Raw genomic sequence first — 12353 nt, 5'->3', positions numbered from 1 at the left:
TAAGACCAAGAACAGGACAAAGCACTCTGTGCTTTGAAAAAACAGGCCCCTTAAACAGATATATCTCAGGAAGAATTATAATAGACCCAGATTCTTGCACTTTCCCATACATCGAAAAAAAAAAAACACCACTAAAATCTTTAACTGAGATATCTGTACCTTGTATCTAGCAGTGACCTTCCACTGAGACAGATACTGAATTGCCTGTATTCCGCAGCCAAAATCATATATACATGTATCCTGGCTTCTCTATGCCAGAACGTCTTCAAAGTAGTACCCTCAGAGGTATTGAGAGACTGTTTCCCAGGCTACAGTCCTCAGGAAGGTCTCTGATTAAAAACTGAGACTTAGAACTTTTAGGTTGTGTGTCTTTGTTTGTTTCTGTCAACACTGAGTACACAGCAGGCCCTCAGCATAGCCTAGGGCCTGACTGGCCAAGTGCAAAGCCCAGAGAGCCCAGCCCAGGAGCCCATGCTGGGGGCTGCTGTCCCAGCCTCCCAGGACCTCTCTGGGCAGGTAGATCTATTAGTGGTGGCCCTGGCATTCACAGTGATCTTGGAAGGCCAGCCTGGGTCAGATGGCACCCCCTGTATTATTAAGTAGTTCTTCCCTGGTGGCTCAGATGGTAAAGAATCTGCCTGCAAGGAGGGAGACTCAGGTTCGATCCCTGGATTGGGAAGATCCCCTGGAGAAAGAAATGGCAACCCACTGCAGTATTCTTGCCTGGAGAATTCCATGGACAGAGGAGTCTGGCGGGCTACAGTCCCTGGGGTTGCAAAGAGTCAGACACGACTGAGTGACTAACACTTCAAGGAACCCAGCTTCCTCTCCTTTCAGGTCCAGGCCTAGGAAGTCCTTGAGGTGAAGGATTAAGCTGTTGGTTCCGTCCTTTGAGAAGCGCGTGTGCAATGAAGGAATCAGGGAGGGAGCCCAGAAACATCCTTAGTTGGGGCTGAAGGAAGTTGGCACAGCATCCCTTGCCTTGGCCTCGAGTTCCGCTTTCCATCGCAGAGCCCTTTATGCTTCAGCAGGTGGGGGAGGGACCATGAAGAAAGAACCCTCAAGGGATTTATGCATCCACAGGGAGACAGGCAGACACCCAGCAGCTTGCAAGCAGGACAGGAGGTGCCGTGGGTTGTACGAGGCCCCGGAGTGGGAGAAGCAGGGTGAATCCAAAACCAACCCCCAGGCCAGTGTGGGAAGGGCTACTTGCTGGCCTCTGTCAGTGAACCCAAGGCCCTTTGGCCTGGTCTCAGCATTGCCCTTCTGGAAAGTCTGATCGATTGTTCTCAACCATCTCCACATACCCCACTGGCCCTCCCGGCATTGGCTGTTATTCACACCAGCCTTCTCACCAGCCTTACTCTTACTATTCTGCCACGGGCTCCAAACAGAGGTTTATACGAAGGGCTATGGGCACACCCAAGGAGGTAGTGACACGCTCTACCAGAGGGGTGGCGGTCAGGGAAGGCTTCATGGAGGAGGCAGCTTTTGAGCTGAGGTGGCGGGATCTTTGGGAATTTGCCAGGATGAGAAAGGAATTCCAGGCAGGGAGGAAGATGCAAGCAACAGCATGGCAGGCGTGCTGATTGCTATGGCCTGGGGGTGGATGGAGATACAACTGAGGCCATCCTGGAGGGCCTTGTTGACCAAGCTAAGATGTCTGTGCTTTACCCTGAGAACATTCTTCTCTCATTTCACTCAAGGGCTTCCCAGGTGACTCAGTGGTAAAGAATCCACCTGCCAGTGCAGGAGATGCAGGTTAAATCCCTGGGTTGGGAAAATCCCCTGGAGGAGAAAATGGCAACCTGCTCCAGTATTTGTGCCTGGGAAATCGCATGGACAGAGGAGTCTGGAAGGCTATAGTCCATGGGGTCGCAAAGAGTAAGACATGACTTAATGACCAAACAACACCAATACCTTACTTGACGTCTCAGTGGCATTTGGCCTCATTGTCCCCCTTTCTTCTCTTGCCTTCTGCAGCTAATGACTCCCTGGCACTCCCTTCCTCGGCTCCTGCTCAGGGTCCTTAGTGAGCTCCTGCTCCTCTACTTGGCCAGCCGGGGTCCTCTGTGTAAGGACCACCCCCTCCCCCCGCAACTCAACCATGTTCCTTTCCCCCAGAGCATTTGTGTGGTTGGTAATTGGAAAGTCTGTCATTTGTGTGGCTGTGTGATTACTGGCTTTCTCTCCGCCAGCCTATAAGCTGATCCTGTGCACCACGCCTGGCACTTAGCAGACCCTTCATGAACATCTGTTGAGCGAGATGATGAACGAAGAACAACGTGTGTGATGAAGGGGGGCGGGGGTGGGGGGGCGGGGAGGCACCAAAGAGGTGTGAGCTGGGAAGAGCGTGGTTTGTTTCCTTGTATTCTTGCCACTCTGTTGGCTCCTGATCAGAGGGTGCGGGAAGGAATGGGGGATGAGGCACCGGCAGGCTGGAGAGGGGAGACCAGAAAGGATGCTTTCAGGCCTCTGGTTCTTCCTCTGAGGACCCCAGACCATTCCAGGTGGGCTCCCAATGAAGCAAAAAGAAATCAAGAGATTCCAGGCTCTGCATTCTGCATGTGTGCACAGATGTCCCTGACTCTGTGCGACACTATGGACTGAGCACCAAAGAATTGATGCTTTTGAACTGTGGTGCTGGAGAAGACTCTTGAGAGTCCCCTGGACAGCAAGGAGATCAAACCAGTCCATCCTAAAGGAAATCAGTCCTGAATATTCATTGGAAGGACTGATGCTGAAGCTGAAGCTCCAATACTTTGCAAAGAACTGACTCATTAGGAAAGACTGTGATGCTGGGAAAGACTGAAGGCAGGAGGAAAAGGGGATGACAGAGGATGAGATGGTTGGATGGCATCACAGACTCGATGGACATGAGTTTGAGCAAGCTCTAGGAGTTGGTGATGGACAAGGAAGCCTGAAGTGCTGCAGTCCGTGGAGTCACAAAGAGTTGGACACAACTGAGCAACTGAACTGAACTGATGGACTGTAGCCCACCAGGCTCCTCTGTCCATGGGATTTTCCAGGCAAGAATACTAGGTTGCCATTTCCTTCGCTGCGGGATCTTCCTGTGATTCCCACCTCGTGTGTCTCATCTCTGGACACCTGGCTTTTTCCTTGTGGGAAGAAGATGCCAACACCCAGCCACCCTCTACCCAGCCAACTAGGGGCAAAGACGGCAAAGAGAGGGCCAGCACAGTTTTTGAGTAAGCCTTCTTTCTGTGGACACAGCTCTGTCACTGCACCAACATCTGGTCCAGAATGCAACCCACCCTCCAGCCATTGCCAGGAACATCCTCAGAGAACCAGCAAGTCCCAGGAAAGCCCTGAACAAGGGACCAGAGCCTGGAGAAGGGTGATGTCAGGTAGCCGTGTTTGCTTCTGAGCAGGGATCCAGACCCCTGGAGAGGTGAGGTCTGCTCACACCCCTGCCCCCATCACCCCCTACCCTCCCAGTGCCCTCAGAGAGGTACAGCCCCCTGCAAAGGATGAGACTTGGGTGCAGGGTGGTGAGGGAGGAGGAGAGACAACCTGGCTCTCGGTGTGGTTCTCACAGTAGGACATCGAGCACTGGGGAGAAATGCCCATTATATGGATGAGGCCCAGGTTGACTGTGATCTGCCCCCGTACTGCCCAAATTCTCAGAGTTAATGATCTTCACCACATTCAGCCTCCACAGCATCCGTCATCTGCTCACCTTGGTAACAGGACCGCACCATCTTCCAAAGCAGCCTGCTCATCCTCAGATGGGCCACGCTCCCTCCGTACTGGCTCCCGGAGCAACCTCTGCAGTGGGCAGTATGACCTTCCTGAACTGGGAGGCCAAGCTCACACAGTAAATCAGGCCAGCTGCTGCCCATGCCGCTGCCCCTTCTCTCACACCAGGGAGTGGGTAGCACCCCTGTGGTCCTTCCCTCTCTGGGGCTCAGCCCTGCCTAGACAGCCCCCTCCTCCTCCTCTACCAGCAGAAGACATACACACATGCATGCACAAACACACTTCCAGCACCGAGGTCTGTCTGCAGGAGCGGACACCCTGGCATATCTTTCTGGTCCTGTATTGTCCTGTACTGGAAGCCGGCCCTTTGTCTTCCACTGTCTTGTGAGGAACCTTCTGGACTTTTCCCCCCAGACTTCTCCTTTTGTTTTCTGTGTCCCCCTCTGGGTACAGCCCCATCTCTCTCAGGGGGAACAGAGCTGGGCTCTCTCTGCAGAGGACGTGTGAGACCACGAGGAGCCCGTGGACCACCTTGAGAGGCTTCAGCAGGCTGGACACCAGCCAGGCCAGGCCTGCGTGTGGGGTTAGGAGTTGTGTCCCCAGCTGATGACAACATGCCTCGTGTCCCCTGCCCGATGCTGCAGGGAGTAGACCCTGGAGGTACCCAGCAGGCTGGCGTAGAGGTCAGAACCCAGAGCCTCAGTATCTGCCTCTGGGCTCAAACCTCACTTTTCAAGTGTACTACTTCCAGGCAACAGGGCTGAGAGTCATTCCTACATCATAGGAGTGTTACAGTAATTAAAAGAGTTGTCATATATATCCAGCAAATATTTGTTGAGTGCCTGCCTGCTAGGTGCTTGGACAGGGAGAACCAGAACTGTTCTGGGCACAAGCGAGGGATAACACTGTGGATGGAACCAAGGCTCTGATCTCATGGAACTTAATAATAATTTATTTTTTTTGCCAGGCTGTGCAGCCTTTGGGATCTTAGTCTCCAGCCAGGGATTGAACCCACGGTGTTGGTGGTGAAAGTACAGGGTCCTAATCACTGGAGAGCCAGGGAATTCCTTCATGGAACTTTACATATATGTTGGGGAGGGGTTGGGTGAGGAGGGGCTCCCTAGGGGTAAAGGGGAGGGGAGCTCTTGGAGGGGGAGGGGGAGAGTGGACTCCATGCAGGAGAGGGGCTCATGAAGGACACTGGCCCCCCACCCCACTCACATGCATGCACACACACGCACACAAAAACACACGTGTACATGCACACACATGCTCGCATATGTGAGAGAGCTCTGAGAGGACCCAGGTCCATTCTGCCACCTCCAGCAGGCATTTTGGCCACCCTCTCTGCAAACCCCCTTCCTGGCCGTGAGCAGGTCAGGATCAGTGGGCTGAAGACCTGGGGGCTCAGTGAGACTGCTTTCACTGGCTAAGTTGCTTTCTTCCCAGAGCCCCAATATGTTCATCCATAAAATGGGAGTGAGTCCCAGCCTCCCAGGGGGAGGTGACGGGCTCAGGGACCCTGCAGGGCTATGGGGAAAGAAGAAGCCAGGTCTCACATCCTCTGCCCTCACTCCGGCCTGGCTCCACCTTTCAGAACAGGTGAAGGGGGAATGGGCCTCACTCCTGAAGCCTGGAGAGAGCTGGAACTATTACCTAATGCCAGCCAGAGCCTCCCAGGGTGAGCCAGAACCTGACCCGGCCAGACCTTAGTTCTCAGGGAAACTGACACTGTCCCAGGTGCAGAAGCCACCAGCAGGGCCTGGCACCCTTGGGAAGGGAGAGTTCCAGGGCCTGTAGGGAGATCCAGGTTCTTCCATCAGGACTTGGGACTGCAGCATGAAGGCTTAAGGCTAGACTCCAAGCAGAGAGTTTCACCCCGAACATTCCAGAGGGGCTGGCTGGACACCAAGAGGGACAGACCGAGCCACACTGGCTGGAGAGGACTGGGGTGAGGCCGACGCAGGGCAGGGCAGGGCCCGGGCAGTCCTGTCGTGGGAGACAGTCTCTGGGGGGCAAATGGGAGGCTGGCACGTGGGGTTTATGTCCACTCCCTGTGCAGCCTCGGGAAAGACTTCTTTCCTCTCAGGACCAGAGGATCTAAGAATCTTTTCAGCACGGTCATCGGAGCTCCAAGGCTGAACCAGGCCGGGGAAGGACCTTTCCCACTGGAGAGTATTTAATAGGCAGCGCCGCCCGCACCTTCAAGCTGATCCACCTGCTCCCACGTTGAACACACAGCGATGCATCGGCCGTACACTCCCCGAGCCCGTACTCATACACACTCTCAGCTGCTCCTCTTACATCTGCGGGCCGGGGAGACGCGGGCTCAGGGCTGTCCCAGCAGCCATGGCCAAGACGGTGGCCCCCCCACCCATCCCCACCAGCAGAGCCCTCAGGAAGGTAGAGCTGAAACACCCTCCTTTTCCCCATCCTCCCACTTCCCCAGAGGGGAAGGACTTGGGGCGGGTGGGATCTGGGGGCTGGGACACCTGGGTCCCACCCTTCCGATCCGGGAGTCTGGCTCTGCCCCGCTCCCCTGGTGCTGGCAGGTAACCCTTCCGTGCACCTGGAGTCCCGAGATTTCACAGAAGAGGGGCCACACCTGGGGGTGGAGCACAACAAAGAACAGACAGTAAGCTCAGGGGTTTAGATTTCTTCTCAGCCAACCACAGGAATGTTCCTGATGGCTCTGCGGGGGGCGGCGGCGGTGGGGGCGAACCCGCCTATCACACAGAAACCCAGACAGCTGACTCACCCTTAGGCAGAGAGCTTGGGTACAAGGAAGAACCAGCTCTGCCTGTCCTCCTCCCACCCCAAGGGCCCTGGGGGAGGCGGGGGCAGCCCCAGGGGAGAAGTCTGGCTTCAGCTACGTGAATTTGTGAGGCTCCCTCCAGACCCCTGCCTCCAGACCCCAGGTTTCCCGAGTAGGGAAACCCACAATGGTCTCCACCACCCCCAGGATCCAGTCCGGACTCCTTAGGCTGGCCATGAGGGCCCTTCCCACCCTGGCTGCCATGGCCTCTCCGCATCCATCCCTCAGCCCTTCTACAGCACACTTTCCAGGCTGGCTGGGCACCTTGTCCCGGGCTGCCCTCTCCTTCTGGAATGCCCTTCTCCACACTCTATTCTGGAGAGGCCTGCTCAGCCCTCCAGGCCAGGTGTGGGGATTGCCTCATCTGGGACACCTTCCCTGGGTCCCGCAGGGCTGGTTGTTCCCTTGCTTGGGGTCTGCAGGGGTTAGCAGGGGTCTCTCCCAGAGCTGCGGTCTCGCAGGGAGCTTTCTGTCTCCCTCACCAGACTTCGATGAGAGTGGGCCGTGGTCATCTTTGTGGCCCAGCCCCTTGGATGAGGCCCAGATGTAGCAGATGCTCAGTAACTCTTTGATAAGGCAATGAGTGGATGAATGAGGGCAGGCACTGTGAGGGCTTGGGCTCCCAGGATCTCTGACCCTAGACCATGAACTCCCCGTGAGCCAGGTGCTCAGGTCATGGGGGCTCAGAGCACCAAGCTGTGAGTATGAGTGTGGCCTCCCAAACCCAGGCTGCCCACATACAGATTCCCAGGGGAACAAGCATTGACTGAGCACCTAACGTGTGTATCACCCCCAGCCATTCTCCCCCGTGCTCGGCCCTTCCCATCTGGCCCTTTCTCTGTCCTTCTCTCCACCTGTAATGCTCTTCACCCAGATCCTCTTATGGCTGTTCCTTGGATTTCATCAGATCTCGGCAGAAAAGTCACCTCCTCCAGGAGGCCTTCTATGACTTAAGGTTCTCCCCTCTCTATGCCTCATTGTCTTGTCTTAATGCTCTGTAAGGTCTTCCCTGATAGCTCAATTGGTAAAGAATCTGACTGCAATGCAGGAGACCCTGGTTCAATTCCTGGGTGGGAAGATCTGCTGGAAAAGGAATAGGCTACCCACTTCAGTATTCTTGGGATTCCCTGGTGGCTCAGAGGGTAAAGAGTCTGCCTGCAATGTGGGAGACCTGAGTTTGATCCCTGGGTCGGGAAGATCCCCTGGAGGAGAAAATGGCAACCCACTCCAGTTTTCTTGCCTGGAAAATCCCATAGATGGAGGAAGAGCCTGGTAGGCTACAGTCCATAGGGTTGCAAATAGTCAGACACAACTGATCGACTTCACTTTCGCTTTCTTTCATTTTACTTTAATGCTCTGTACCATGATATCACTAGCCCCTATTTTTCATTTATTCATCTTTTTGCTAATTGTCTTTCTCTTCCTCCCTGCCCCTGACACACAGATTGTTAGGCTCTTTAAATGTAGGCATTTGGCCACCTTGCTCTCTGCTGCATTCCCATAACTGGAATAGGGCCTCGCATAAAGTGGGTGTTCAGTAGATGTTCAGTGAATGAATGAACACAAGCCAGACAGTCCCCATTTTCACAGGGTTCAAGGTGCAATAGACAGGCACCTGCTTGGAGACTGGTGCGTTGGTGCACCAATTGCATCGCATTGATGCAATTTGCCACCGTTGATAAAAGTCTTTTCCCCACCCATGGAAGCTACAGTCACATCATGACAGGTGCCTCTGTCCTTTACTGACGTCCCTGAAGGAAGGGATGGCTCTTTGCCCTTGACACGTGAGGGAAGGAAGCTCAGGTGAGGCTTGTGCTTTGTCCTCAGGTCAAACACTAGGAAAAAAGCATGATTATAATCCCTCTGTCTTTATTACCTGAGGCTTCCCAGGTGGTTCAGTGGTAAAGAATCCGCTGCCAGTGCAGTAGACTTGGGTTCCATCTGTGGATTAGGAAGATCCCGTGGAGAAGGAATTGGCAACCCACTCCAGTATTCTTGCCTGGAAAATTACATGGACAGAGGATTCTGGCCGCCTACAGTCCATGGGATTGCAGAGTCGGATACGCCTTAGCGACTAAACCGCAGTAGCTTTATTACCTGTGTAATTCTCCCTCTGGTGTCAGAGACTTGCCCAAGGCCAGGAGAGGCTGCTGGAGCCTTGAGCCCCCCTCTGCCTTCTGATCAGAGCTCCTTCCTGGGGCTACTCATTCCAGCCCTCCCTCCTCTCCCTGCTGGCCTGGGGAACCAGGTGAGGTGTGAGGTCTCTACCCTACATCATCTGGGTTCTAGCACCATGTCTTCCCAAGGCCTCAGGCCATCTCTGCCTTGCGACCTCGTGGCCACAGAATCACAGTTACCTACATGGCATATCCCCCGAGCCCCTGCCTGCAGACCACCTCCTTCTTCCAGCTACTGTCTCCAGCCGGGAGAGTTCAAAATGTCATTTCTCTTCTACTTCGCTCCCCCTTTTCCTTCCCACTGCATGAGTACAGGATGCCATGGAACTGACCACGTTGCTGGGGGAGAGACGGGGGTGGGGGCCCCCGGGTGCGGATAGAGGAGCTGGCTGTGGGGAGCTCCCCGGATTCTGGGTGGGCGTGGGGGGTAGCCATCTAGGGAGGTGACCTTGCCTGTTTCCCAGGGCGGCTGTAACAGCGCTCCCCAAACTGGGTGGCTTCAAACAACAGACATGGAGACTTCCCTGGTGGTCCAGTGATTAAGAGGTCACTTTCCAATGCAGGGGGTACAGGTTCCATCCCTGGTCTGGAAGCTAAGATCCCACAGGCCTCATGGCCAAAAAACCAAAACATAAGATAGAAACAAAATTGTAACAAATTCAATAAGGACTTAAAAGCGGAAAAAAAAAAAACCCAGACGTTTATTCTTTCACAGTCCTGGAGGCCAGAAGTCTGAAATCAAGGCATCCAGGGGCCGGTGCTGCCCATGAGAGCTCTAGGGAGGAACACTTTCTTACCTCTTTTCAGCTTCCATTCATTCCTAGCAGTCTTTGGCGTCCGTGACTGGGAGACACATCGACCCAGACTCTGCCTCTGTCATCACATGGCTGTCTTCTCCCTGTGGGGTCTCTGTGTAGCGTCATCTTTATGGGGAAGCGAGCTGTTGAGTTTAGGCCCCACCTGAATCCCATATGACCTCAACATGTCACATTCACAGGTATGGCTTGGGGTGGGGGGTGCGCTTAGGCCTTCAACATATTTGAGGGGACCCAACTGTAGGGTAAGGGAGTTAGAGAAAGCGATGTTCGGAGAAAGGAGACCGGCCCACTTTAGAGGAACAGATCACCTTTAATGAGGCAAGAAGGGACAGCAGTCCGATGAGTGGGCTGAGGAGAGTAGGTCTGTATAGGAAACATATATCTGCGGAGATACATTGTTTTGAGGGGGTCTGTTTCTCCTCAAGATTATTTTTAACTAGTTAGCTTTCAACAACTGAGGCAAGGAATTCCTGAGACCAGCTGGAGACTGGGGTCAGCTGGGAGCTGAATGTAATCAATCTTAATGTCCATTCCTTTCTTCGGGGTAGAAAGTTCTTTATTCTGAATAGAATGGTGGGGAGGACCTGGAGGGGAGCTTTAACTCCAGGCTATTTTGAGCCGTGTAGCTTTCCTTCACCAACAGAACCCACAACACTGACCACGGAGAACCCACAACCCTGACCACAGAGAGCGCAGGTTGGCATGGGAGGCCCCTGGGTAAGGGCCCAGATTTGTGAGTTCAGAATGTCGAATCTGTGTTGTCACATGCCTATGTTGGGGGTGTGTGTGTGGGGGGGTGTGATTTGTGTCCCAACCGCCCCGAGCCCTGACCCAGAGTCACCTCTGTGGGTAGCCCACCCGTTCCTTGGCTCCAGGGATGCTGTAGCCAGGCCCCCAGGAGGAGGAGTCCATCAAGGCAGTAGCCTTGGGGTGCTTAAGCAGACTCGGACAGGCCACCTTTCATGGTGGAGGAGCTCCAGGCTCAGAAGGAGCAAGATCCCTGGCGGCCCAGGACCTGGAGATGGTGTGGCGGCGCCGAGCTTAGGGGACTCGCCGCCTCTGGCTGCGGGCAGTTATCCAGGCAGAGATGCTCTGAGCAGAGCCCTGCAGGCACCCTGGGATGCAGGCCCGGGGAGGGGCCCTGCAGGTCTCAGGAGCCAACTCCATCCTCCATCCCCTCATTCCTCACTTGGGGGGAACCTCATCCTTCAGGACTTTCCCACCCCACCCTGGACCCTCCCCCACCCTTCCACCTGCGGGCGGGCAGACGCCTTCTGGAAGGGCAAGAGCACTGAACTCCAGGTGGGAGAGCTGTGTGCACATGCTTGGCCACTCACTTGCTGTGACTCGGGGTCAGGCTGGGCACCCAGCACTTCCAGCTCTTCCCTAGCTGCACACAGCCTCTGCCCTGCCTACCTCCCCACCTCCCCGTCTCTGCTTACACTGGTTAACTCCCCTCCGATGCCCTCCCCCGCCCCACCCCATCCTGGCCAGGTGGGCCCCCCTCGCCTCTGCACCTGGCTCTTCTCCCGCTCCACAGAGCACGTCTCCTGCAACGGACTGAGTGCGCTGAAGGCTGGGCTCCTTCTTTTCCTTCTTTGCATCCCCAGAGCCGAGCACAGGCCTGGAGCCCTCGTTGCTCGCAAAGCACTTGTTAAATGAGGGAATGAACCAGCAGGCATCTGAAGCAGCGGGGCCTCTCGGAGCTGGGCGTCCATGCCTCTCTCCCAGCCCTTATCTCGGGTCACATTTATGCACAGAGCAGGATCCCCGGCCCCACCCCAGGGGGCGCTCCTCGGAGGACCGATGCACACATCCTCTTCCTCCGATAGTCCCAGCACCAGCCCCTGGGTAAGATTTCAGAGGTGGCCAAGGGGCTGTTTCTCTGCTGCACCCTGCTGACGAAGAGGGGGAACTGGAGGACATCTGGAAGCTTCTCCGGCCATCAGTGGGTCCGTCCAGGCCTGGGGATACAACAGCGGTTTCTATCATGCGGGGGAACAATGGCCATCCCTTTGCCTGGTGGTCTGTGTTCTTCATTCACCTAACAATAGCTGGAGGACCTGGTTAGGGCTTTCCCCTTTCCCTCCCTCCAGAGCCACCCCCGCCCCCACGGAAGGATGTGTGGTCAGTGTTCGACTGACCCCCAGATCTCCAGGCTGGTCTGATGCCTGAACAGTGTCACTGAATTACAATTTTTCAATCGTCTACTCCCCCCACTCCCAGATTGAGCTCCCCCAGAGTGGGGCGTCCCAGTTCATTTACTTGGTCAACAGATCTTCACTGTGTGTCAGCCCAGGTTGGGGGTTTTCTGCCCTCATGGAGCTCACTTCTGTCTTGTCTCCAGGCCCAGCCCGAGGCTTGGCACACACGCACGGAAGCGGGTGCACGTGGATGATTCAACAGGCAAGTGGGGGAGGGCTTTGGGATCCCATCTACAAACGCCCCCGCTCTGGTCCAGGCTCCCCGCTGCGGCCCAAGCAAAGCCCAGGGGAACAAACAGACGAAGAACCAATTTCTGAGGCTGGGCTACTGTTGGCTGCTCTGCCAGACTCACCCCGCCTCCCTGGAAGCTGGTTCGGGAAACCAGTGGCAGAGGAGACGCTGGGACAGAGTGACCTCAGAGGACCCTCACAGCCCTGCTACTCAGTCGCCTGAGGGTCCTCGAGCCTGGCCGTCCAAGAGGCAGGCCGCCGGCCTCCACAGCTCTGGCCAATCCAAGCAGGAGGGCCAGATACGAAGGAGGCGATGGTAGCACACTGAAGGTAGTGGCCGCCTCCCCTGCTTCTGGGCACAGGCCTGGGACGGGAGTCTGGAGTGGAG

General features: G+C 55.5%; 1 long non-coding RNA gene across 1 annotated transcript; it reads left to right on the top strand.

The window, feature by feature from the left end:
* The first annotated feature begins 2340 nt into the window (after positions 1 to 2340).
* LOC139032808 (uncharacterized) lies at positions 2341 to 4548 on the top strand. Its single transcript, XR_011485428.1, has 2 exons — positions 2341 to 3412; positions 3674 to 4548. It is a non-coding gene; the product is annotated as an uncharacterized lncRNA (long non-coding RNA).
* The last annotated feature ends 7805 nt before the right edge of the window (positions 4549 to 12353 follow it).

Source organism: Odocoileus virginianus, chromosome 33, assembly GCF_023699985.2.
Source record: "Odocoileus virginianus isolate 20LAN1187 ecotype Illinois chromosome 33, Ovbor_1.2, whole genome shotgun sequence".
In the NCBI taxonomy this organism is placed as follows: Eukaryota; Metazoa; Chordata; class Mammalia; order Artiodactyla; family Cervidae; genus Odocoileus; species Odocoileus virginianus.
This window is presented reverse-complemented; position numbering and strand designations above follow the sequence as displayed.